The following is a 24867-nucleotide window of genomic DNA, read 5'->3' on the forward strand; positions in this document are numbered from 1 at the left end:
CTGACCCATATCATATATAAATACATGTATCCCCATATGTAATAAAAGGCATTAAGTTTGCCCAGGAGCAGTATTCCATAACAACCAATAAAATGTATGCTTTCAAACAGGTGTCCTGTAAATGTTTCCTGCTGATTGGTTGCTCTGGGTTACTTCCCCTTGGCAAACCTAGTGGCCTATTTATTATGCTGTGCAAAATTACATTTGCCAAAAAACGTGTAAACTAAATGGTGAATTTATCAAGGTGTGTTTTACTTTAAGCCATGAGAACACTGCTTCAGACCTTTATAAGTAATTTCCAGTGGAAGTTGCTCAAAGAAATAGTGGGTAAAAATTGACACCATTTTTAAGCTGTTTTTTAGAAGGCGATGCCTGGCTATTTGTGTGGCCGTTTATTTTTTACACCACATCTGCCCCTTAGTGTCTTTTTTAATACAAAACCCTCTTGATTATCTGGATTTGACGTTTTCTCTATTACTATGTTATATTGTATAGCTATTGAACCACTGAGGGGTCTAAATATCCCCTTTACATGGAAATGTCTATTTTAGCAAAAACTGTGGGTAATAGGGCTGATACAGTATGTATAGAAGAGGATACTGTTTTTATTACAAGGCTAAATTGTATATAATAGAAACTGATTATTCTACTCAAACTTCCTTTATTTGTTCTCCTTTCAGCATCTACAGCAGGTTTCAGTTGTGTCCTTTTCTTTGGATCTGCAGGCACTGATCTTTCTGTAGATGAGCCAGGAATCTACAAACGTAAGCCTCTTTGTTGCTCTGTTTTGTGTCATCTCTTGTTCTATTGTATTAACTGTCAGTGGTGTTCCTCTCTAAATATGAACATGCATTAGATATGAGTCTATTTCTGTACCTGGGTACATCTATTTCTGTAAGAAAGGTTTTTACTAGTAAAGCCAAAAAAATCACCATCTTCTGTAGAGCCTTTCTCTGATCGAACAGATGTGGGTGAATACAGGGCTTTACTTTCAGCAATCTATTATCCACACAGGGAGCAGAATGTGTGCGGCCCAAAATGTGTTATGGGTTATATATCAAAACCTGAATTTTTCTGATTATTTTATTTAAAAAGTCTGACCTAAAATCCACGATTTGACCTTATTTATTATTAAAAAAAAGCTTGATTTTATTTGATTGGGGAAAAACTCGATAAAAGAATCCAGATAGTAAGATTTTTCCGTTTTTTTTCGATTTTTTCGTGTTTTATCCCGAAAAGCCCAAACTTTCGGATTTTTGCCCAAAAGCTAAAAAAGTTGAATTTTCTTGGCTATATCCAGCGCAGACCATAGAAACTTAGATAGGGACCTCTCCCATCGGATTTTCAGATTCTGAAGCCTCGGGGTATAATAAATCTCAAAACGGTCACTTTTTTTCCACTATAAATTCAGATTTTATAGTATAAATAAACATTAACTTTAATAAATAATCCCCTTAGTATTTAATATCCCAATAGTTAATGGCAAATGAAAAGATGTGGGTATATTCATCCACAAACAGGAATTGATAAGATCCTTTATATCTCCTGTACCCTCTAACCATTTAGTCAACATTCCACTCTTTCACTGTTGATCCATGTTAGTGACCAAATTACATATAAATCGGGTTTTAACAGGCGAAAATATAAAATTCACTTAAAAATGCCATACATGTATATAATGAGAACGGCAGCAAATAGTCATCAACAACAAAAATTGGGAAAACTTCCTAACCAGGTAGTGGTCAGATCGATTGATTTATTTATCTATCTAATCTAAAATAGAAAAATGAGTCTATATTTCTGGTCAGTATATGAATTGAAACAGAGTCAAAGAGACAATATTGGACAATGTTCTAATCAATGTGGCTGGGCTATATACTGCATGTAATGAGTATACATGCACATTCAGCTGGGTTTCGGACTTTTCAGGCAAAAATCCAAAAAAAATTCAGACTCCGGGGAAAATCTAGAAAAAATCGTACAATTTGGGGAAAAAATGGAAAAAATAGTACAATAGATACAATTTTCTGTGCAATTTTTTAGGCGTTTTTCCCTGAATTTATTCATTCGTGCGTTTTAAATAATAAATAGGGTCAAAACGTGGGTTCTAGTTTGGTCAGACTTTTTTTTTATCTTAAAAATCTGAAAAATTCCGATTTTAATAGTTAACCCCCCTAGTCTCAAATTCATCACTTCAGTTACAAAAAGAGGGAAGGATTTTATGATACTGTGAAGTTAAGGAGTGGCTAGGAAATAGTTTGTATGAGAATTATGTTTCGATCGGTGGAAACAGATATGTCTATGTAAAAAATGTTTATAGAAGTTTAGTGTGTGTTCACATTTTTTAAATAAGCCCAGCATAATGAATTTATTTGATGTTCAAATTAAGTTTGCAATTTCTGGAATATATCTTAAAAGGGAAATATACCCCAGATCATTCATTTCGGCTTTGCTAAAATATATGCAAATCATTTAAAATTCCAGTGGTGAAAAGTCTTCTCATCTCTGCTAGAGACAGACTGCAGAATGCTAATCACTTGTCCTACTATTTAAAAATAGACTTACATATTTATGCTGTAATGAAGCTGAGCTCTGATGTTTGATTACCAGGTAGGGCCCATGTAGTTGTGTGCTACACTATTCCATTTTTATTTAATGCAAACATTTCCCTTTAAATTGTGTTTATCATCATTATGTGGCCTGATTTGGCCAGAAATTACGTGTCATTTAAGAAAGGCCCGGGCATTTTCCCAATCATAAAACGATTGTTTGGTCATTTCCACAGTGCACCATGGGCCGATTGTTAATTAAGCTTGCCCTTTTAAGTCAATATTATCAAAGCATTGCACATTTCCCCCAGACAACTTTAATTATCACTGGAATTTTACATCACAAAATCACAAATTAATTTCTTAACTCATTAAACAGAGGAGAGAAGGTAAAAATTATTTCAGTATGCTTCCCACCAAGCTATAAACCTTGAATACAGTGTAATGTATAATGTATTTTTTCTGATACCAACTTTTGCTCCTTCACTTTATAACTCCCTTATAACTGTCTTTAATGTGAACACAACTTTTATCACGTTTCCTTTAGTGTATCGGTGTATAACGTTTCTGTACCCAGCCCTATGTTGTCCTCCCTGTACACTTTCTGGGAAACTATTTACATTCATTTTGCTTTAAATATTATTAATATGTAGCTAATATGTAAATCTATACATCCCTCCATTATGAAATCTAGACATAGTTCTGAGTCTCCTATCTATCTACTCCTGGGTTCATCAATGCCATCTCAGATTCAATTGTGGACTGATCACCTTTCCCCCTAAACTTAGCTCTACTTTGCCCTTTACTCATGGGATGCTTTCTAACCCTCTTGAGTTAGCATGCTGCCCCTTGGTAAGCCTTCAATTTTCCCTTTCTCCAGCTCAAAACAGCCAAAACAGCCTCTTCTATGCAATATTGCAAACAACTGCCCCTTTATCTCTATAGTAATGTCCTCGTCCTATGCTGCCAAGATTACTGCAAGTGTCTTCTAACTATCCTACTAGACCCAAACTATTCCTGGGTGTTGTTTGGTATTCCATTCTGCTGCTAGAATCCTCCTACTCTAATCTACCTCTGCAATTACAACCTTTAGCATGGCTTCCCATTAAATGAAGAATAACTTACAAAACATACATCTCATTTTTAAAAGCCTCATGTCCTCTGCATCTTACTGTATCTCAATACATCCCCATGTCTCAATACATCCTGGCCATTTCCTAAGACCCTCAAAGAGCCACCGTCTTTTTATACCACCTACATCCACTGCCATCTCCCATCATAAATATATTGCTGCTCCTTACTCAAGTATTAAATTCCTGAATTCCTCTGTAAGGAACCATCCCTGTACCTTTTCAAGAGTACTCTCATAGCTTAAAGGGCACCAATCATCACTAAAATCATTTACTAAGTAAATACACTATGTGAAAGTTCAAGAAATCCAATTTTTAAAACAGTTAGAATTGTTTGTATAATGTAAATGATCAGCTTTCAAAAAACTATATATGTAGTTTGATTAAACGTGTTTAGCTTGTACTGGTCAGATTGTTAATATGTGTTTGATTTTGGATGTGATAGGTGCCCTTTAAGTCTTGGAGCTCTAACACATCATCTGACTCATCTGACTCTCCACTGAATAGATCAGCGCTTACTCCATGTTTTTAATTTGTAAACTCATGGGGCAGGGATGTCTTGTCTTTTGTGTTTCTTAACAGATGACACTTAATCCTAAATGTATTTGTATATATTTTATTTAATATTTCCTCAGCTTTTTGTTTTTATTGTGGTTTGGGTTTTGCTATAGATAATACATTTCTACAGCCCATCCACACCTTGTGGTTTCTGCCTTGTGTCTTAGATGAGTCTTGTGATATCTCCCAGATTTAAATAGGCGCAGCAATATGATTGCAGCATAAATCTTGACTTCCTTGTCCAATTGAGTTTACAATTGAGGGACTATATAGACCAAGACATGTCACTCATTATACAAGTAATCAATGACAATAGCGTAGATCTGAACAGACAGAGGGTAAATAATGGCTCTTACCTATTATTGGAAGGCTATAACATATCTGTTTTCTCAGAATTCTTCTTTTTATCATGTGAACAACAGACAAATACAAAGACTGTCTCCAACCTTTTTTAAGAGAACTCTATTTCTTGTCGGCATCTGTCATTTTAGTGTATGTATCTGATAGCTTAGGTGACTTTTTCAAAAGGTTCAAAGCCCAGAAACAGTAAGTAACATAATAGATCTAATACTTTGAAAATACCCAAGAGGCTCTAAACTTGTAACTGTGTATCCTTAGTTGTGCTTACATCTAAACTAAAAAACAAAAATGTCATGTTATCAGCAACTTTACTATTAGGAAAATATTAAGTATACTCTTTGTGTATATACAGAATGTATGTTTTATGGCTCTTCAGGGTACATCAGGCAATGCTGTCAAAGTCTGCAGTTTAAATATAACAAAAAGAATATGAAATGTACATAGTAAGTTAACGCCTGGATTAATATGGAAGGATTCATAATTTACTTCTCGTCCATGTATAATTTAAAATCTATGCTTTTAGCTGCTGTAGATATATTGATCCTTTTTCAGATGGGTACTCCAAATCTTAAAATATAAAAGGCATCACAGAAGAAGACGAGCGCTTGATTTATACTAAAAATACCGAGCTTGTTGGAAAGTGCTGCAAGAATTACAACCGGGTTTATATTAGTCCACAGGGTATCTCCAATTGTTCATATCTACAGGAGGCTGGAATGGACACTAATGCAAGGGGTTTTCATAGCTTCTGAGAAAGATAACTTAAAGAGGAGTAATGGTTGAATCTTGGACCATGCCTTTAAAAATGGTGGTGCAAGCCAGTAAAATTGGTATAAAGAGGCTTACTTTTCCTAAAGAGATATGGCTCACTCAGGAATTCCTGGTAAAAAGTCCTGCTTCACATAAACCATAGCAAGTAGGTGAAAGGGAGCCCCATTACCCTAACACAGTGGACATTCTATCTGCATTTCTGTCAGAGGTAGTGTTCCTAACAATTACGAGTTTTAGGGTTTCATGGCATGGTAGTCATGGCATAGTAATGTATGGACACTTTGCCTGTTAATCAAAGCAAAGCATGGAAGACAATGGTCTAAAGTATCCAGTGTTCCAATTTATCAACAAGCCCTGATCTGATGTGTTCTGTCTGTTCTCTAACAAGATATATATATTTACTTACCACATAAGAAGCACGCCCTGGAAGCCAGGTGCCGAGATTTCTGTTAATGAATATCACTGCCAACCTACCTGGACCTGATACCCAAGCCCACTAAGGCAGGATTTTTGGAGAGGCCACCAAGGTCTGGGCCTAGGGTAGCAGTATCATAGGGGGCGGCATGCTGCCCAACCACACCCACATTGGTTCAGAAACACTGGGGATGAGTGGGAGATACAATCAGCTTTTAAATTCCCGTACACCAATCCCCATTGCTCCAGTTCCAATAATAAAAAATTTGCACAAATAAAGGGTAGGGGACAGGGTCAACGAATGGCAGTGGGCCTAGGGGTGTCCTCGATGTAAATCCAGCCCTGAGACCACTGGCTACACAATTTTAAATAGTAGGGAGGGGAAATGTGGGGAGTGTATTGACATGTAGGTAAGTGCAGAATTGAAAGTGAAATTAATTGCCTGCCCCAGCCTCTATAAGACATAGAGGTTGTCAGGAAATATATAACTGACAGTTGAGATTTTGAAATACCTTTATAACAGGTATCGATACAGTATGTTCATTAAAGAATTAATTTGGGTTTCGTGTTCTATTTTCAAAGGACTTATAGGGGCATATTTATGAAAATCTGAATTTTTCTGAGTATTTTAATAAAAAAAATGTCTGACCAAACTAGAATCCACGATTGCATCTTATTTATTATTTAAAAAGCACAATTTAATCGGATATTAACAGGAAAATAAAACGAGCGAAAATCCAAATGATTTTTTTGGATTTTTTGCCGGAATCGCACAATTTTTTCGGCTTTTTCCAGAAAAGCCAGCATTTTTTCGGCTTTTCGGCCTAATTCTAGAGCAGACCACAGAAACTTCCAAATAAGATAGGGAAATCCCACTGACATATATACAGGTCTGAGATGCCAGATTTTCATATTCTGACTTTTTCCTTCCTTGGGGTATAATAGATCTCAAAAAATTCTATAAAAATCAGATTTTATAGTAATAAATTTGGTTTTGGACTTTAATAAATAGCCCCCTAATTGTACACTGGGTGACAGGTCCCCTTTAAGCTTGATGTTTCGACAAAACTTGGATGTTAATTTGATACAAGACAGGGCACTATTAGTATTGCATTTGCATTTTACTAGAGACCTTATGCTTATACTGTATTTGAGAGATTAAAGGCCTGAAACCTCTCTCGAACCATAAACTGACAAATTATCGCCTGAAGCTCTAGGAGTCTGACTCACGAGTAGTAGGGATGTAGCGAACTGTTCTGCGGCGAACTTGTTCGCGCGAACATCGGCTGTTCGCGTCCGCCGCAAGTTCGCGAACGTCGCGCGACGTTCGCCAATAGGCATTCGCGTCAAAATCGTTCGACCATTCGACCATTCGATTCCTTCGATCGCTAAAATCGAAGGATTTTCGTTCGAATCGAACGATCGAAGCCATTGGATTGAATGAAATCATTCGATCGAATGGCTTCAATCGTTCCATTCGAACGAAAATCGTTCGATCGAACGATTAAAATCCTTCGATCGTTCGAATCGAACGATTTTCGGATGTTCGAAGTTCGCGAACTGTTCGCATTTTTTGCCGGTGTTCGCGAACGCCGTTCGCGAACACATAAACGGCAGTTCGCTACATCCCTAACGAGTAGCAGCACTGCTAACCATTAGCGATGATTGAAAGACATGGGCTGGGGGGTTTTATCATTCTTCTTGTGCCACATGCATTTGAGACAATGGCCTTTTATTTTCAAGCAATTCTCGAAATCCTAGTACAGGTATAGGATCCCTTATCCGGAAACCCGATATCCAGAAAGCTCAGAATTACGTAATGGCTGTCAACCATAGACTCCATTTTATCCAAATAATCCAAATTTTTTAAAATGATTTCCTTTTTCTCTGTAATAATAAAACAGTAGCTTGTACTTGATCCCAACTAAGATATAATTAATAGTGATGGGCGAATTTATTCGAATTTGCGCGATTCGCCGCCAGCGAATAAATTCGCAAAATTCGCCGCCAGCGTCAAAAAAACGGGCGCTGGCGTCAAAAACGCTGTTTCGCGAGTTTTTCGAATTTTCCAGCGCAAATTCGCCCATCACTAATAATTTATCCTTATTGGAAGCAAAATGAGCCTATTGGGTTAATTTAATGTTTAAATTAATTTCTAGTAGATTTAAGGCATGAAGACCGAAATTACCGAAAGATCCATTATCCGGAAAACCCCAGGTCCCGAGCATTCTGGATAACAGGTCCCATACCTGTACAGATTTGTGCAAATTTTCACCACTCACAGACATGCGTATTTCTTGTGGATCAGTATCAGATATTCACTCATCGCTGCCAACCATACGACAGTGCTTTAACACACTCAGTAAGCAACAACATCTGCACGGAACATAATTGCGAATCGTTTATAAACATTGAGCGTATTTGTACATGGGTAGTAACCCTCAGCAGCCAATCAAATGTTTGCTTTCATTGTTCAGCTCTGATCACTGATTAGTTGCTATGGGTTTATTTATTTAGAAAACCATAGCATATAGTGGGCATATTTGCCCAGTATTTAAAAATGACAATATGAGTATGTTGAAGCTGGTTCACTATAAAATCAGAAATAAAGAGGGTGAGTTCAGAGTGATATATATTTATAGTTGTGGCTATGGATACAGTCACTGCAGCTGAGTGGTTTTAGCAAACCCTGTGCATATGTGCATATAATACACAAAAGCCGTGAATATCTTGTAAATTATATCCTTATAAACGGTGAGTAGTGATGTCATCAGTTATAAACGGTGAGTAGTGATGTAATTTCTGTCACATGACTCACTAAAATTTGTGTATTATAATTAATAAAGTACCCCCAGTTGTAAAATATGAGGATATTATAAGTAACCTCGGAGTTCCATGACCTGTATAAAAACACTCGGCCTTCGGCCTCGTGTTTTTATATGGTCATGAAACTCCTCGGTAACTTATAATATCCTTATATTTCACAAGAGGGGGTACTTTATTCACTATATATTATTTCCCGATAAAACCTTTAGCAGTTATAGTTGCCATTTCTTGATCTCTAAATATATTCATATGTTTTCCACTCTACTTTGTTAAAAAAAATAAATAGAAAATTTAAGTTTGGAATTTATTTAACTTAGAGAAATGGAGCCAGCAACAGGGACGTTTATATCTACTCTATTCAATTCCTTCTTAAATCAATATCTGTCTTTGTTTCTTGCCAAGAAGTTCTGACAAAACAAGGTTATCTCCTGAGTGAATCTTTCATGTTCATTAAAGTAGAAGAAAGTGGGTGTTTTCTTCCATGGTCTTCAGCTACTCAAACATTTACAGCAGTGTATCGAAAACATATTATATTATGAGTTAGAGAAGTGCAGGGGATCATCTCTTCTGGTCACTCCAAAAAGGAAAACTCTTGTCAGGGGCGTAACTACAGAGGAAGCAGACCCTGCAGCTGCAGGGGGGCCCAGGAGGTTTAGGGGCCCCATGAGGCCCTACTTAATGAGCATTTTCAATATATATTGGTAAAACAGGACAACCTCTGAATATTTTGGGGGCCCTAAAATAAATTTGCTGTGGGGCCCAGTAACATCTAGTTATGCCACTGACTCTTGTATTTTGTATTTTGTATAGTGATTCCCCGTTCCACCAGGTATCACATTACTTGATTGTGCAGCTGTTGTCTCCACTGACCCAGTTTTGGAAATATTTTTTGGCATTTCTTAAAAATAAAATATCCCATCCCATTAAATGACATGTGCGCAAAAATAATTAATTCCCTGAAGACATAGGGGCTGATTTTAGACCGATTGAGCATTTTGGCTCAACCATTATTATTATTTTTTTTTTGAGGCTACTGAAAGTTCTTATAATGTATGTTTATTCTAGCAAACACTTTCTGATGAGCAAAAAAACAAAACAAAAACAAATCAAGTCTAGATAAATTAAAGGTGAGTATCAAGCCCATGAGAGAATTCCAGGAAATGTTGAGGAATATCCATTCTGACCTTTATTAAGGGGCCGATTCACAAAGGGTCGAATATCGAGGGTTAATTAACCCTCGATATTCGACTGGGAATTAAAATCCTTCGACTTCGAAGGATTTTAGTGCAAATAGTGCGATTGTTCGATCGAAGGATTATTCCTTCGATCGAACGATTAAATCCTTCGAATCAATCGATTCAAAGGATTTAAATCCAACGATCGAAGGAATATCCTTCAATCAAAAAAACTTAGGAAAGCCTATGGGGACCTTCCCCATAGGCTAACATTGAGTTCGGTAGCTTTTAGATGGCGAACTAGGGGGTCGAAGTTTTTCTTAAAGAGACAGTACTTCGACTATCGAATGGTCGAATAGTCGAATGATTTTAAGTTCGAATCCTTCGATTCGAAGTCGTAGTCGTAGTCGAAGGTCATAGTAGCCCATTCGATGGTCGAAGTAGCCCAAAAAACACTTCGAAATTCGTAGTTTTTTTACTTCAAATCCTTCAAATGCGCATGCTAGCACACATACATTGATTATTTTGGGAAGTAGTGATGGGTGAATTTGCGGCGTTTCATGAATTTCGTGAAACTTGTGAATTTCCCACAAAATTAGTGAAACTGTGAAAAATTCACAGAATGGTGGTGGCGTCTAGTTTTTGACGCCGGCGTTTCGTTTTTGATGCCGGCATCCGTTTTTTGCAGCCGTTTCACAAATTTATTCGCCGGCGGTGAATCTCGCGAATTCGAGCCTGCCGAATAAATTCACCCATCACTATTGGGAAGTCTTGTATTGTGCTAAAGCCATTTCATTTACAGCCCTATTGGATTTAGACCAACTATATGAAGCCGTGCTTTATACAGTTGACAAATGTTTTGAAAATGTGCTGTGTTCATATGAATGCTAATGCTTCTGTAGTATTAATTAGTTTCTTGCTATTAAATGGTGCCCATGGAATAAGTGCTCTATAGCAAGCAAAATATTCCAGGGGAAGAAGATAAATCCTACTCACCAGCAAAGTTCACCTCTTCTCATTATAAATTCATTTAGGAACTCCACTTTCTTTCTTTCTGTACTGCCTGTGCACTCAAGCATAGTATTTAATTGTTCTTCGTGTACTTTGTTCTCATACTGAATACAATATTTGCCTTCATATGCAAAGAAACATTAAAATGTCACTGTTATCTATCTCATGAAAAATGTAGGGTGTTATTTATCAAAGGTCAAATTTTGAATTTATGTAATTTTTTTTCTAATAAATTTGAATGTATTTGCAACTCGAATGGAAGGTTACTGATGAAAAAACTTGAACGTCTAATATTCGATCGAATAGTCTCCACCTGAAAATTTGGATCAAATTCATATAGAATTTAAATCGATTTTTCCTCCGAAAAAAAAACCTCGAATGTCATATTCATATGGTTCAACGGATCTCTGCTATTGACTTGTAAATGAACTTGGCAGGTTTTAGTGGGCGAATATTCAAATTAGAAATGTTCCATGGTTGAGGTGTAATAAATCTCATATACATTCGAATTGGTGCTTTTAAACTCGAATTTGTGAGTTTTGACACAAAAAAATAAGAAAATTCTTTATAAATCTGCCCCATAGTGTTGATAGACAAATATTGAAATTAAGACTTTTTGCCTATTTGGATGAAACATGGCCCGTTCTACAGTGTTTGTGTAATAAAATTACCTTGTGGTCTAGTGGTGCGGAATGGACGGCCGCCACGCCGCCGCGCTCCTGTTCCGGCCTCCAGCGCCGGCGCCATCTTGGTTCTCTAGGGCGCCTCTTAAAGGTACAAGCGCGCTGGCGCGATTACGCCAGCACGCATTGGCGCACGTTTTGGCGCGAAATTCCGAGGTATTTAAGGCCCATTCTTACTCCCAGCCAGTGCCCGTGATAGAATCTTGATTCTGGTGGTTCCTGAAGCCTTGTGCTGTCTGTTCCTGTGAAACTTGTATCTGCTATTCCGGTTTTGGTCCCTGCCTGTTCCTGACTATTCTGATATCCGAATCCTGACCCTTGCCTGCATCTCGACTACTCTTTCTGCCTGACCCCATCTGTTTGATTACCCGGTTTGACCCTTGCCTGCCTGACAATTCATGATATCTGCCTGCCTCGACCCTGCCTGTCTGACGATTCTCTTGCCTTGTCCATTTGTACCGGCCCAAAAGACTATCTACCTGCCGTGCCCCTCTGCTAGCCAGAACATCTCGCCTTGTACCCCTCGTTAAGTCCAGGTGGCACCCAAGTAAGCTGAGGGCTCCTCCCGAAGCCCAACGGTGGTCACACTACTGGTGAAGCCGAGCCGATACCAGGGTACTTGGCACCTGTTCTGGTATTGGGTGCCGGCCGTGACAGTTTGTGTAATATTTTAGTATTAACATGCAAATTAATTTAGAAGAACCATAAGCCCCTGTGGACTTGCGTTATGAATTTGACATGAAAGGTTTGGCAAAAAAGTATCGGTAACCTACTGGATCAAAATACTTCAAATCAAGCAGAAATTGAAAACCCTTTAGCTGTGCCAGAAACTATGTAGGAAAAATTGACAGAGAACCTTATCTGCAGTGTTGGAAAGGATTCTAGCTGAAATAGTTGGCAACTGAGTTTGGCTCAAAATGGATAAAGAAAAGACAGCGGATTTATTAATGATTGGTAAATTTAAATGAGCCGTAATAGTAGTTACCGCTGCATTTCTTAAATGCTAATGTTTTTGCTACTTTTGGATTATTTTTTCCTTTTGCCGATGTATGATGTTATAACGAGTGAGAAACAGCATTAGAAACATTTAAACACAGTTTGGGGCAACCTCATCAGACATTAATTAATAGCGGATATGCATATTTTAAAATTCGAAGTTCTGTCTCGGCAGATGCACGCTGGCAAATTTTCACCAGACATTTATAAGTGAATTTTTGCTGGTGTTACATTCCTGCTAACGAAACTTTGTTAACATACTGTACTTAAGCTTCCGTTAATTTAAATATGGCGGCTACATACAGGTAATATACAGTATATGTCTTTATTAGTGATGCTGGTGACATTGCTGGAAGTGGCCACGTATTGTTAAAAATGTCCAAGGAATCAAAATAAATACAAAAGAGATACTCTATTGTCCCAGACTCTATTGTCCCAAACTTGGTTACTTCTATCGAGGGTTAATTAACCCTCGATATTCGACCATCGAAGTAAAATCCTTCGACTTCGAATATCGAAGTCAAAGGATTTACCGCATTTTGTTCGATCAAATGAAAAAAAGAACGATTAGATCCTTCGAATCGAACGATTCTAAGGATTTTAATCCATCGATCGAACGATTTTCCTTCGATCAGAAATTACTTAGAAAGCCTATGGGGAAGGTCCCGATAGGCTAACATTGGTGCTCGGTAGGTTTTAGGTGGCGAAGTAGGTAGTCGAAGTTTTTTTTAAAGAGACAGTACTTCGACTATCGAATGGTCGAATAGTCGAACGTTTTTTAGTTCGAATCGTTCGATTCAAAGTCGTAGCCGAAGTTCGAAGTACCCAATTCGATGGTCGAAGTAGCCAAAAAAAACCTTTGAAATTCGAAGTATTTTTCACTAATCCTTCACTCGAGCTAAGTAAATGTGCCCCGATATATTGTTTTATCTAAACGATTGTTTCATGTAATGTTAGATCAGTTGCCCTATTACTACCAGGGGAATGGATTAATTGCGTTCATAAAGGTTATATCATTTGGAGCATTAGAAACATACAGACAAGTCCTGGTTATTAAACCAGTGTCCGACAATTTCAAGTTAATGCCTCAAGAACCCAACCCAATATATAGAAAGGCATAACGTTTCTTCTCTGCTTCCCATCCATTTGATTTGTTGAAACTATTTCCCCTTAGTGAACAATAGACAATTTTGCTTAAATGCTATGAAAGGCACAGAGACCTATTCATCACATCGCCTGCGCTGTACATTAACCCACACAGACACCCTAAATTGTCCTTACAATGGGCTGTACTGCATTTACCTGGAATGGATCATTCTCCACTTGGCTCAGGATTCATCACACTCACAAAGAGCTCGTAAGTGTCACTAAGGTGTTTTCTGTCATTCTTCACAAATGTGTAGACTAGTACTCTAGTACTCTTCACACAAATGGGTTTATTTTTTATTGAAAAGTAATCTTGAAAGACCAATGAGGAAAATATCCTTTGGCATTCAGTTTAAAGGCATGGGAAATTAATTATTACATTCCTTACAATTAGGAGTTGCTTCATAAAGTAGCTTTATGTGAAAATGATTGTAATAACGATGATGGGTATTTAGAGGCCCATTTGTCAACAAACAAATTTTTGTGGTTTTAGACGGTTTTTTAAACCATGAATAAACTAATTTTCCCTAAAACCATGAATGTCATGAAATTAATTAAACAATACAACGATTTTGTTTTACCATTTATAATATTAAATATAAAATAAGTTTGTCTTTGATGCTCTAAATGACCCTAGCCTATAAGTGTATACCAGTGTGCCTTAGCTGTCATGCTAAATGGAAATACTAGCCTGTGGGTCTTGTTTATCAAAATCCAAATTTTTCTGACTACTTAAGTTAAAAAAAGTCCAACCAAACTAGAATCCTCAATTTGACATTATTTATTATTAAAAAAAAAACACAATTCAATCGGATCTGGTAAAAACGTCATAAAATCAAGCGAAAATTCAAATGGGATCTTTTCACAAATCACTCAATTTTTTCAGACTTTTTCCCGAAAATTCAGAATTTTTGCCCTGAAAAGCCCAAAATAGTTGGATGCTCGGGCTAACTCCACCTCAGACCACAGAAACTTCCAAATAGGATAGGGACCTCTCCCATTAACTTATATAGAACCTCAGCAGGTCTGAGATGCCGGATTTTCGTATCCTGACTTTTTCCATTCACGGGGTATATTAAGGGGCCCATTTACTTAGCTCGAGTGAAGGAATAGAAGGCTATCATAGGCTATGATTAAGTGTTCTTGTGACACGAAACGCGTCAGGCGTTACTCTTCTTTTTTAGATGTGATGTAAAATAAAGTATTATATTTTATATATAATTTTTGCCTCTTGGAATCTACTTTCGTTGGATGTTCCGGATTGGTGCCTGCCTAATGTGAAGTGTTGTGAATTACTCCCCTATGCTGAAGGTCTGGGACATGTGCACCCGGACCCAACTGGGAAAGCGGTAAGACTTATGCTTCTCGTGAAACTATTTGGATTTTTTGGGCAAAACGTCCCTGATTCCTTTACCTTGAAGGCATTCCACAGGTACCCTGCCTGGTTATCCAGGTTAAGTGTGACTCTAATTTGCCTATCCCCCACTAAGGAAAAGTATATTTTTTTGTTTGACCTGCCTATAGAGTGGTCACTTCCATTTTAGGGTTAGATTAAAGTCCAGCTTGGGATGAGTAGCAGGTCTGGAGAAGGAACATAGTGATTTGGTGACTCAAAGTCAGGTTGCGGGTCAACTGGTTCAGGTTAGATGTGGATCTTCCCAGTTGGACCCATGCAGGACTCTACTATAGGCAACAAAGATGTAGGTGAATTTATTACTTACCAAATCTAACCCCTGTGTCTATGCAGAGGACTAATATGGGAGACCCTCCCCTTTCTTCAATGGGAATAGATACATCCCTAAATCTGGTCTTTAAACCCTCTAAACTGAAATGCAATGCTTTGGCTAAGCCAAAAAGCACACAAAATGTCTAATAGACAACCTGGGGAACAATTTCTTAATCTGCAATGAGGCAGAATCAGTAGGATAAGGAGGGGCGTAATAAAGGAATTGAAAGGGAAGAACTTATACACATCAATCTACGTAAAGAGTATAGATTTTATAAATATATTCACATCCCCACCATCACACAGAGAACTGTGCTTTAAATGCATCTGCATACTCTGTAATTACTTTGCTTTATTGTCCTGCCCTGCAGGAGGGAGGTAATTGAACTTTACTTGATTTATTTTTCATGGTAGTCTGTAATTTATATTTTGCCCAGTGTCAGAACCATCAAACCAATGATCCTAGGCTGTATTCTGTGCAACTCTCCAGCTGTCTTTGCATGGTGAGAGGCATAATGTATTCACCATCTGTTCAAATAAGGGATGCGCACAGGGACCATGCCCTTTCCTATCAACTCAAGGCTGTTGGTGGTTGTCTGGGATCCTAGAAAATACTACACCACCCCCATGAATAAGCACACAGCCTTTTGTGGCTTAGATGGACAATTGCACTAATTGGATACAGCTATAATGAAACTCAGAGTGTGATTAATTTATCAGATGTACTTTCTATCATTTAGTTAATAACAACATTGACTTTTGGGTCCTGTCATCCCAAACATTGCCTTTTTCTCATTTTCAGTTTTGTTCAGCTAGTAATCAAGTGCCTGCATTTCCACAGACTGTAAGTAAATTAATTCGTAATTATATTACAATACTCTACAAAGTGGAACACTGCAAGAATGCACCATGGAATATGGGCAGATGTATGAATCGTCCTTGTAACTTGCAATCAATTAGCAGACATCATTAAATAAGATGTGGCACATTCTTTTTCATGATCAAAGAAGATCTCAGTAGTGGTGATCTGCTCACCTCAACATCGTCAATCTAACATCATAGACAAATATTCAAGAAAACACGCTTAGAGTTCTGTACAGTGTATTAAATGTATTGTGATGTGTAAGGTTATTTAGTGTATGTGTCCCTGTCCCTGTACTGTCCAATTCCTGGCTTGGGGCTAATATTGTACATACTTGCCTGGATTTCGTGAAGTTTATTGGCATATTTTGACCTTAGTGTAGAGTCCTGTAGAGGGTAGGGTACCTATGGGTTGCCCGCAAAGAAGTAATCCTGACTGCTACCCTAATTTTGACTCTAATTCCTAGATTAAGCTCTCTGCCTAACCACTTCAGCCCTTGTGCTGGTGGGTGATACAATGGGTACTAAACCTATTACTTTCCATTTGGGGTCTCTGCTACCCTAATTCTGACTCTCATTCCTAGATAGCTGTCCCTGCTGACTCAGTTTATTCTCAAACCTCATGACCTTGTGACTCATTTTAGTGAGTTTCCTGGTACCATCCACCCCTCCAGCAAGAAGGGTCCAAAAAGGACAAATTCTGTAATCCCCCTTATAGACTACCCTCCTCTCCCTGCAAGACATTTGCTACATTGATGGAGAACCCTCCTACCAGACCCAACTCAGCCTCAAGTAATTGTAACTGGAAATGTCAACATTGGCATATAATGTAGCTACACACATTACATGGCAGTTATTTAAAATACTGTTCTCTGCCTTGGAGATTATTGCCTTAGAGTTATTATAGATAGATAATCTAATCAAGGTATGAATATTTTGGAACGTTCATGTTGTCTTTATTTTGGTCGTTGCTGTATTAGCATTTGCTCCAATGCTCCAATATACCGTATATACTTGAGTATATACGGTATATACTCAAGTATATACGGTATATACTTGAGTATATACCGTATATACTCAAGTATATACGGTATACTTGAGTATAAGCCGTCCTGAGTATAAGCCGAGGTACCTTATTTTACCTCCAAAAACTGGGAAAGCTTATTGACTCGAGTATAAGCCTAGGGTGAGACATGTAGCAGATTCTGGTAAGTTTCAATCAAAAAATTGAGGGTTCTTGCTCCCATTGGAGGTGCTGGCGTCTCGTTTTTGGATGCCGGCGACCATTCTTGGATGCCGGCGAATATTCTTGGAGACTATTCTTGGACGCCGGCGACTATTCTTGGACGCCGGCGACTATTCTTAGGTGCCAGCGACTATTCTTAGACGCCGGCGACCGTTTTTTCGCTTGACCCGAGTATAAGCCGAGGTAGAGTTTTTCAGCATATTTTGGGGGCTGAAAAACTCGGCTTATACTCGAGTATATACGGTAGCTACTTTTCTGCTTTCTATGTTTGTATTCATCTCCATGGATAAAGGCCTGCAGAAATGATTGACACCATTTGGATGGAGGGTAATGCACAAGAATTGAACAGGTGGGATCTGTTATCCAGAATGCTCGGGACCTGTATCTCCATACCTTAAATCTACTAGAAAATCATGTAAACATTAAATAAACCCAATAGGCTTCCAATACGGATTAATTATATCTTAGTTGGGATCAAATACAAGTGTTATTATTACAGAGGAATTAATAATTGATTATAAAGGAGTCTATGTGAGAAGACCTTTGGTAATTCTGTTATTTTTTGGATAACAGGTTTCCAGATAATGAATCCCATACCTGTATAGCAACCGTGTAAGTAAATACCCATGAAGTCACAGTTTTTTTTTTACATTTTAAATTCAATGTCTATGCTTAAGCCTGAGTAAGTCAAATGGCAACGCTGCTCTCTGCAAGAAAATGATTTTGCAGCGCTGATTTTTATGCTTAATTATTTGCTTTGGATGCAGCATAATGGCCTCAATCTGCCAGTCTGCACCTAAGAGTTGTTATGTAAGCTGCACAGTTGCAATTGTAATGACGCAAGACAAAGAGGAGGAAGAAATAGGAGCCGGTGTGATGAATCCTTGTTTTATGGTTTTGGCACCAAAACACATTGCTAATTATTTAACAAAATGTACCTGCGTAGAGGCAGATCATGAGAGTAAGTACAGTGGGGACAGAACAATGTCAGTATGCTTTGTGCCCACAATGCACCATTTAATCTATGATTTCAGCATTATTATTATTATTATCATGTATTTATATAGCGCCAACATATTGCGAAAATAAAACAAGGAAGAAAATATATTCCATCTGATATTCCCCTTTATATATTCATCTTAAACAGTTCATAGGTGAGTTTCACCTTCTTTCAGGCTAGCTCTTGCCTTCCAAAAGATTTTTTTTCTGCTTTTTAATTAAGAGAGGAAGAAAAAAAAATCATTGTTGGATTATGCCCCATGGTATTGTACAATGGGAGACTTTTAACATCCTCACCTTTTGAAATGGCAAGTTAGCATGTAAGGCCATGTCCCCATATAAGTATATCTAGCCTGCCTTTTAAAATCGCTTCCATTTTATAGCACTTGGCAAAAAGGTCTCTACATGCTCTATTAATTATGAGCAATAATAGAAAGACAGTTATCCCCCTGGAAAACCAGCAAATCAAAGTCTGACATTTGATTTATGCTCTTTGGGCCGTTCTATCACAAACAAGATCGATTTTCCAAAGTCAAGCCGTTCAGGTTGGCCAGAGATTTAATCAAATCTGCAGGCATCACTGCATATGTCCATTACCCAGTCCTTCCGGAATACAGCTCCGTGCGCTTATTATTTATAGCCACGAACACTTAACACACGGTAGTGCTATATATCTGGCTCACTATTCAGCAGCCTCCCATTTTTCTCTTAAGGCTCCATTCCCTTCAACCCCTACTAGAAGGATCTCAGAGAATAAAGCCGTCGCAGTCACTTAATAAAGGATAAGAAGTACAATCGCAAAGTTTGAATGCACAACGTTATATAGATTTCCTACTGTTTCAATGATGTTTCAATGTAGGAGCCTGGCAGTGAACATGAAATCATAACTAGAAGTGGTTTTCTGGGTCTGTCAACCGAATTGTATATCGAAAGTTGTGATTTAAAAAGTAATTCTTTAAGGCACATTAAACCCTTCCCTGCTGGCAGCTGCTGTGGAAATGCACCGGCACTCTGTTGTTTTCTTGCCAGCAAATTAGATTATTATCTTGCCAAGGAAAGGGTTAAAGTAACTAGCCACAGCAAGAGTTTTGCCTCTTCCAAGCCAGAGCAATTATAAAGGGGACGCTGTTACTTTCAAGGATTCAATCTACTTTTATTCAATTTATCCAACCTCTTGAGCAGATTATAGCAGGTTATCATCAACGTCTTTGGGGCAGATTTACTAAAGGGCAAAGTGGCTAACGCCAGCGACAATTCGCTAGCGTTACCGCCCACAGGGACATCGCCGATATACTAACGGGCGCAGGCACAAATTCACTAGAGACTGGCGTTAGTGGTGATATGCTCTCTGTCGCACAATTCACTCTGGTGAATGGATGTTACTCTGCAAATTCACTAAAGTGCAGATTTTACTTAGGGGGCGATTCACTAAATTCGAGTGAAGGATTCGAAGTAAAAAACTTTGAATTTCGAAGTATTTTTTGGGCTACTTCGACCATCGAATGGGCTACTTCGACCCTCGACTACGACTTCGAATCGAAGGATTCGAAATAAAAATCGTTCGACTATTCGACCATTCAACCATTCGATAGTCGAAGTACTGTCTCTTTAAAAAAAACTTCGACCCCCTAGTTCGGCAGCTAAAAGCTCCCGAAGTCAATGTTAGCCTATGGGGAAGGTCCCCATAGGCTTGCCTAAGTTTTTTTGATCGAAGGATATTCCTTCGATCGTTGGATTAAAATCCTTCAAATCGTTCGATTCGAAGGATTTAATCATTCGATCGAATGAATAATCCTTCGATCGTACGATCGCAGTATTTGCGCTAAATATATATATTCGAAGTCGAAGGATTTCAATTCCTAGTCGAATATCGAGGGTTAATTATTCGACCCTTAATGAATCAGCCCCTTAGTGTTACCTCTTTCGCCAACTCAGACCAGGTGAAGCGCATTAAAGTAGCTAGATCTTCCTTTATCTTCTGTCACTTACATTATATTCTGTGAGGCAAACATGCATCAAAGTCCAAAAAACGCTGGCGTATTTTCCTTTTTTCAGCCTGATTGCCTGCAAGAGACCTAATTTGAACTTTTTTTGGGTAACCGGTTTCCCCCATTCGTTTGCAAGCATATGGAACATTCATATTACAGTGGGCTCATGTCTGGGGCATTAGATTAAATCTATTGTCTTTATTAAAGTTCCCTGGACATGTGTTTGGAAAAGTGTAATTTGTAAGTATATGCAGCAACATCTAACATAAAGACTTCCATACAACGTTAAATTTCCCGTACTATGCAACTTGACCTGAGAGCAAGATCCCCAGCGAAGTTTCGCTAGGCAGAAATGAACGCTAGCGCATCTTGACTATCAAATGCTTACATCGCCAAAGTCACCAGCGTTCGGCGCCCACGACGAAACTCCGCATTTTAGTGAATTAGTGTAGTCTGAGCTCATTTTTCGTTTGTCGAAGTGTTGCGCTGGGTGCGAAGTGGACGCTGGCGAATTCTAGCCAGTGAATTCTAGCTTTTTGTTGCTCAAACCTGTTTTTGCTCTGTGAGAGGGGAACCGAATTTTATTAACGAAACACCAAGTAAAAGGAAATGGAAGCCAAACTCCAGATTCTGTTCAGTGACAAGCATGTGTTGCTAGAAAATGCAGTGTCATGGATTTTTACAAACAGATATCCACATTTTTATTTCAGCAGTAAATTATGGTTGTAGAAGCCATGGTGCAAATTCAATAAAAGGGTGAATTTTCGCCAGCAAATGATCCGCCACACTTCACACCACTTCGTCAGGCCGCCTGACTCTGAGGAAGTGCCTGAAAACGCGTAAGTCCAGCACATCCACCGACAAGAATTTTACCACTGTGGGGCCGATTCACTAAATTCGAGGGAAGGATTCGAAGTAAAAAAAACTTTGAATTTCGAAGGTTTTTTTGGGCTACTTCGACCATCGAATGGGCTACTTCGACCTTCGACTACGACTACGAAGTACTGTCTCTTTTAAAAAAACTTCGACCCCCTAGTTCGGCAGCTAAAAGCTACCGAAGTCAATGTTAGCCTATGGGGAAGGTCCCCATAGGCTTTCCTAACTTTTTTTGATTCGAAGGATTTAATCGTTCGATCGAAGGAATAATCCTTCGATCGTACGATCGCAGTATTTGCGCTAAATCCTTCGACTTCGATATTCGAAGTCGAAGGATTTTAATTCCTAGTTGAATATCGAGGGTTAATTAACCCTCGATATTCGACCCATAGTGAATCAGCCCCTGTGTGTGTGTTTTAATAAAGCTGCATTTGAAAGATAAAGATTGTGTCCCTACATAGAGTTCCGGATTAGTGCCCAGTAATGCGGGAGTTGCTATAGAGAAAGAAGTACACTGTCGCGAAGTAGATGGCGTCTCGCGAGGACAGCTTCTGGGAAGAGAAGACGAACATCATCTTCTAATGAATAATACAAGGAGTGTGATGTTTCATCATTAATAGGGTGATCCGGTCGACATGCAGTTAGTGGAAGGGTAAATAATGCAGCCAACCAGAGCTTCCCACATAATGAGTCCACTTCAGCGGGTGACTTGAAGCCCACCCTGCAGCCAAGAGATCATCACAAAAATAAATCAATTAAAAGTGATGCTAAGCCTCCCTAAATCTTTATTTATATCAACCTGTGGTTAAACCCATTATATTAGAGAAATGCCTTTGACATTTCTTAATCAATGCTTGTACATTGCCCTAAATATTTTACACTATCAGTCACCAATAAATCGGTTAACAGAAAAGCTGCATGTTTGCTATAGAAACCAGCCAACCCATCCTCTCTCAGCAATGTATCACTTACACAAAATTTGCTACTAATATTCCTGTACTTTAGTTGCTCACACATATGTCATATATAGTGATGGGCAAAACCGCCAAGAAAATTCGCTGGCCTCCAAAAAAATGGACGCTGGCGTCCGTTTTTTTTGGACGCCAATGCAATTTCAACAAAAACAGACGCCGGCGTCAAAAACAAATTTTTCGCCGTTTCGCAAATTTTGCTAGAAATTCACAAATGTATCGGTGACGCGAAACGCCCCAAATTCAACCCATCACTAGTCATACAATTTCACATAATTTGCGGTCATCTCAGCATTGTAGAGGGATGTAAGGAGACTTTAGAAACGAGTCATAGAAAAACTGAGGATTTGTAAGCTTTCCAATAATACTGTTAAGACTGCCATTACCAGATGCAATTGCCTAAATTATTGGCAAGAAAGTTACCTAAATGATTGGCAAGAAAGCTGAAACGTTAAATATTGCAGTTTGGCTACGTGGACAATGGTAGTCATTTATTAATAATGATCCTGTATTCAAACAAGGCCTAAATAAGGGGGATCTAAATTGAAGTGAGAAGGAGCTACAACCTGTTGCTTTTTGATGTGCCAGGGCTTCATACATAAAGTATGATTTGGTAATAACAACCCTCTTTAGAAAGTGAGACCTGAAGTTACAACAAATGTCCTTATAGTAGAGTAGTAAGGTCGACATATGCCAAACTGGCCAACCAATTCTGCCTAAATACTGTAGGTCCATCTTTCGAAGCCAGAGCTAACATTTAGGGGCCGATTCATGAAGCTCGAGTGAAGGATTCGAATTAAAAAAACTTCGAATTTCGAAGTATTTTTTGGGTACTTCGACCATCGAATTGGTTAAATTAGATCGAATTCGATCGAATTCGATCGAATTCGAACGATTCGAACGATTCGAAGTAAAAATCGTTCGACTATTCGACCATTCGATAATCGAAGTACTGTCTCTTTAAAAAATACTTCGACCACCTACTTCGGTAGATAAAACCTACCGAAGTCAATGTTAGCCTATGGGGAAGGTCCCCATAGGCTTGCCTGTGATTTTTTGATCGAAGGATTTTCCTTCGATCGTTGGATTCAAATCCTTCGAATCGTTCGAACGAAAAATCCTTCGATCGATCGCAGGATTTGCGCAAAATCGAAGTCGAACGATTTTAGTTCCCAGTCGAATATCGAGGGTTAATTAACCCTCGATATTCGACTCTTGATGAATCGGCCCCTTACTTTACCTGAGTCCCCAGCTTGGTAAACATGTTTCTCAAAGTATTTTCAGTATATATCTACCTGTGAGATTCTATTTGGTATCACCCTAACTGTAGACTACAAAAAAGGGAAAACCTACACAGAATAAAAATAGAAATTGATTGCAAATTGCCATTGGGGCAGATTCACTAAGGGTCGAATTTCGAAGTAAAAAATACTTCGAAATTCGACCCTCGAATTGAAATCCTTCGACTTCGAATATCGAAGTCGAAGGATTTAGCGCTAAACGTTCGTTCGATCGATCGCAGGATTTTTTATTCGATCGAACGATTAAATCCTTCGAATCGAACGATTCGAAGGATTTTAATTCAACGATCGAAGGAAAATCCTTCGATCAAAAAAAGTTTAGCAAACCTATGGGGACCTTCCCCATAGGCTAACATTGACTTCGGTAGGTTTTATCTGCCGAAGTAGGGGGTCGAAGTTTTTTTTAAAGGGAAAGTACTTCGACTATCGAATGGTCGAATAGTCGAACGATTTTTCGTTCGAAACGTTCGAATCGAAGTCGAAGGTCGTAGTCGAAGGTCGAAGTAGCCCATTCGATGGTCGAAGTACCCAAAAAATACTTCTAAATTCGAAGTATTTTTCATTCGAATCCTTCACTCGAGCTTAGTGAATCAGCCCCTTAGTGTATAAGTCATAATAAAAGATGAATTAACCATCAGGGTATTCTGCCGTACTGGACATGTCTGTGTCCTGAAATGGAATACATGGAATACATACAGGTAGATAGGTCCACGTGCTTCAATGTATTCCTTTGTTTTCAATCCATGTCATCAGTATCAATATTCAACATGTTTTTCACATCCTGGCACATGTTCTGTGGATGGAAACGAAAAGATTACTAACAGCACATGGATCTGAGTGAATGAGACATGAACACGGTAATCTGGTGTATTGCTTTTATTGCTTTTATTGCTTTGGGCCCCTGGCCAAGACCTGATTCTAGTTACAATATTCTTCCATCCTTACCCCTCCCCAGCTCCCTTAGGAGCAAAGCCTGACATCAAACTGTCAATATCAATTACCTCAAAAGCCAAAAGTCTCATCAAATATTATAGGTAAGTGAATACTTGCTGACAGCAACACATCAGTCCGTCCTACAGGTGGCTTGTTCCATGGAAAGATGGCTACTAACCAATGTTCAGTGAATGATCAGTTCTGATATTGATTGAAATCAGAAAAATAAAGCTCAATTCAAACTGAACAACTACTGGACACAAGATTACACTGTAAGAAGCATAAGTTTTATGAACATTGACTTGCCACTGAGGTGGAAGCTACGGTATATTTCTGAACCACCCTGA

The 24867-nt window shown here is 38.5% G+C and overlaps 1 protein-coding gene across 2 annotated transcripts in view; it reads left to right on the forward strand.

The window, feature by feature from the left end:
• The window catches only part of tmem121.S (transmembrane protein 121 S homeolog), a 169496-nt gene that overhangs the window by 119946 nt on the left and 24683 nt on the right, over window positions 1–24867 (forward strand). For both annotated transcript variants that reach the window (XM_041574386.1, XM_018240994.2), the window contains one exon: window positions 681–764. The gene's annotated coding sequence lies outside the window, so the exon portion shown is untranslated. The remainder of the gene's footprint in view (window positions 1–680; window positions 765–24867) is intronic.

This window comes from Xenopus laevis, chromosome 8S (genome assembly GCF_017654675.1).
Source record: "Xenopus laevis strain J_2021 chromosome 8S, Xenopus_laevis_v10.1, whole genome shotgun sequence".
NCBI classification, from domain to species: Eukaryota; Metazoa; Chordata; class Amphibia; order Anura; family Pipidae; genus Xenopus; species Xenopus laevis.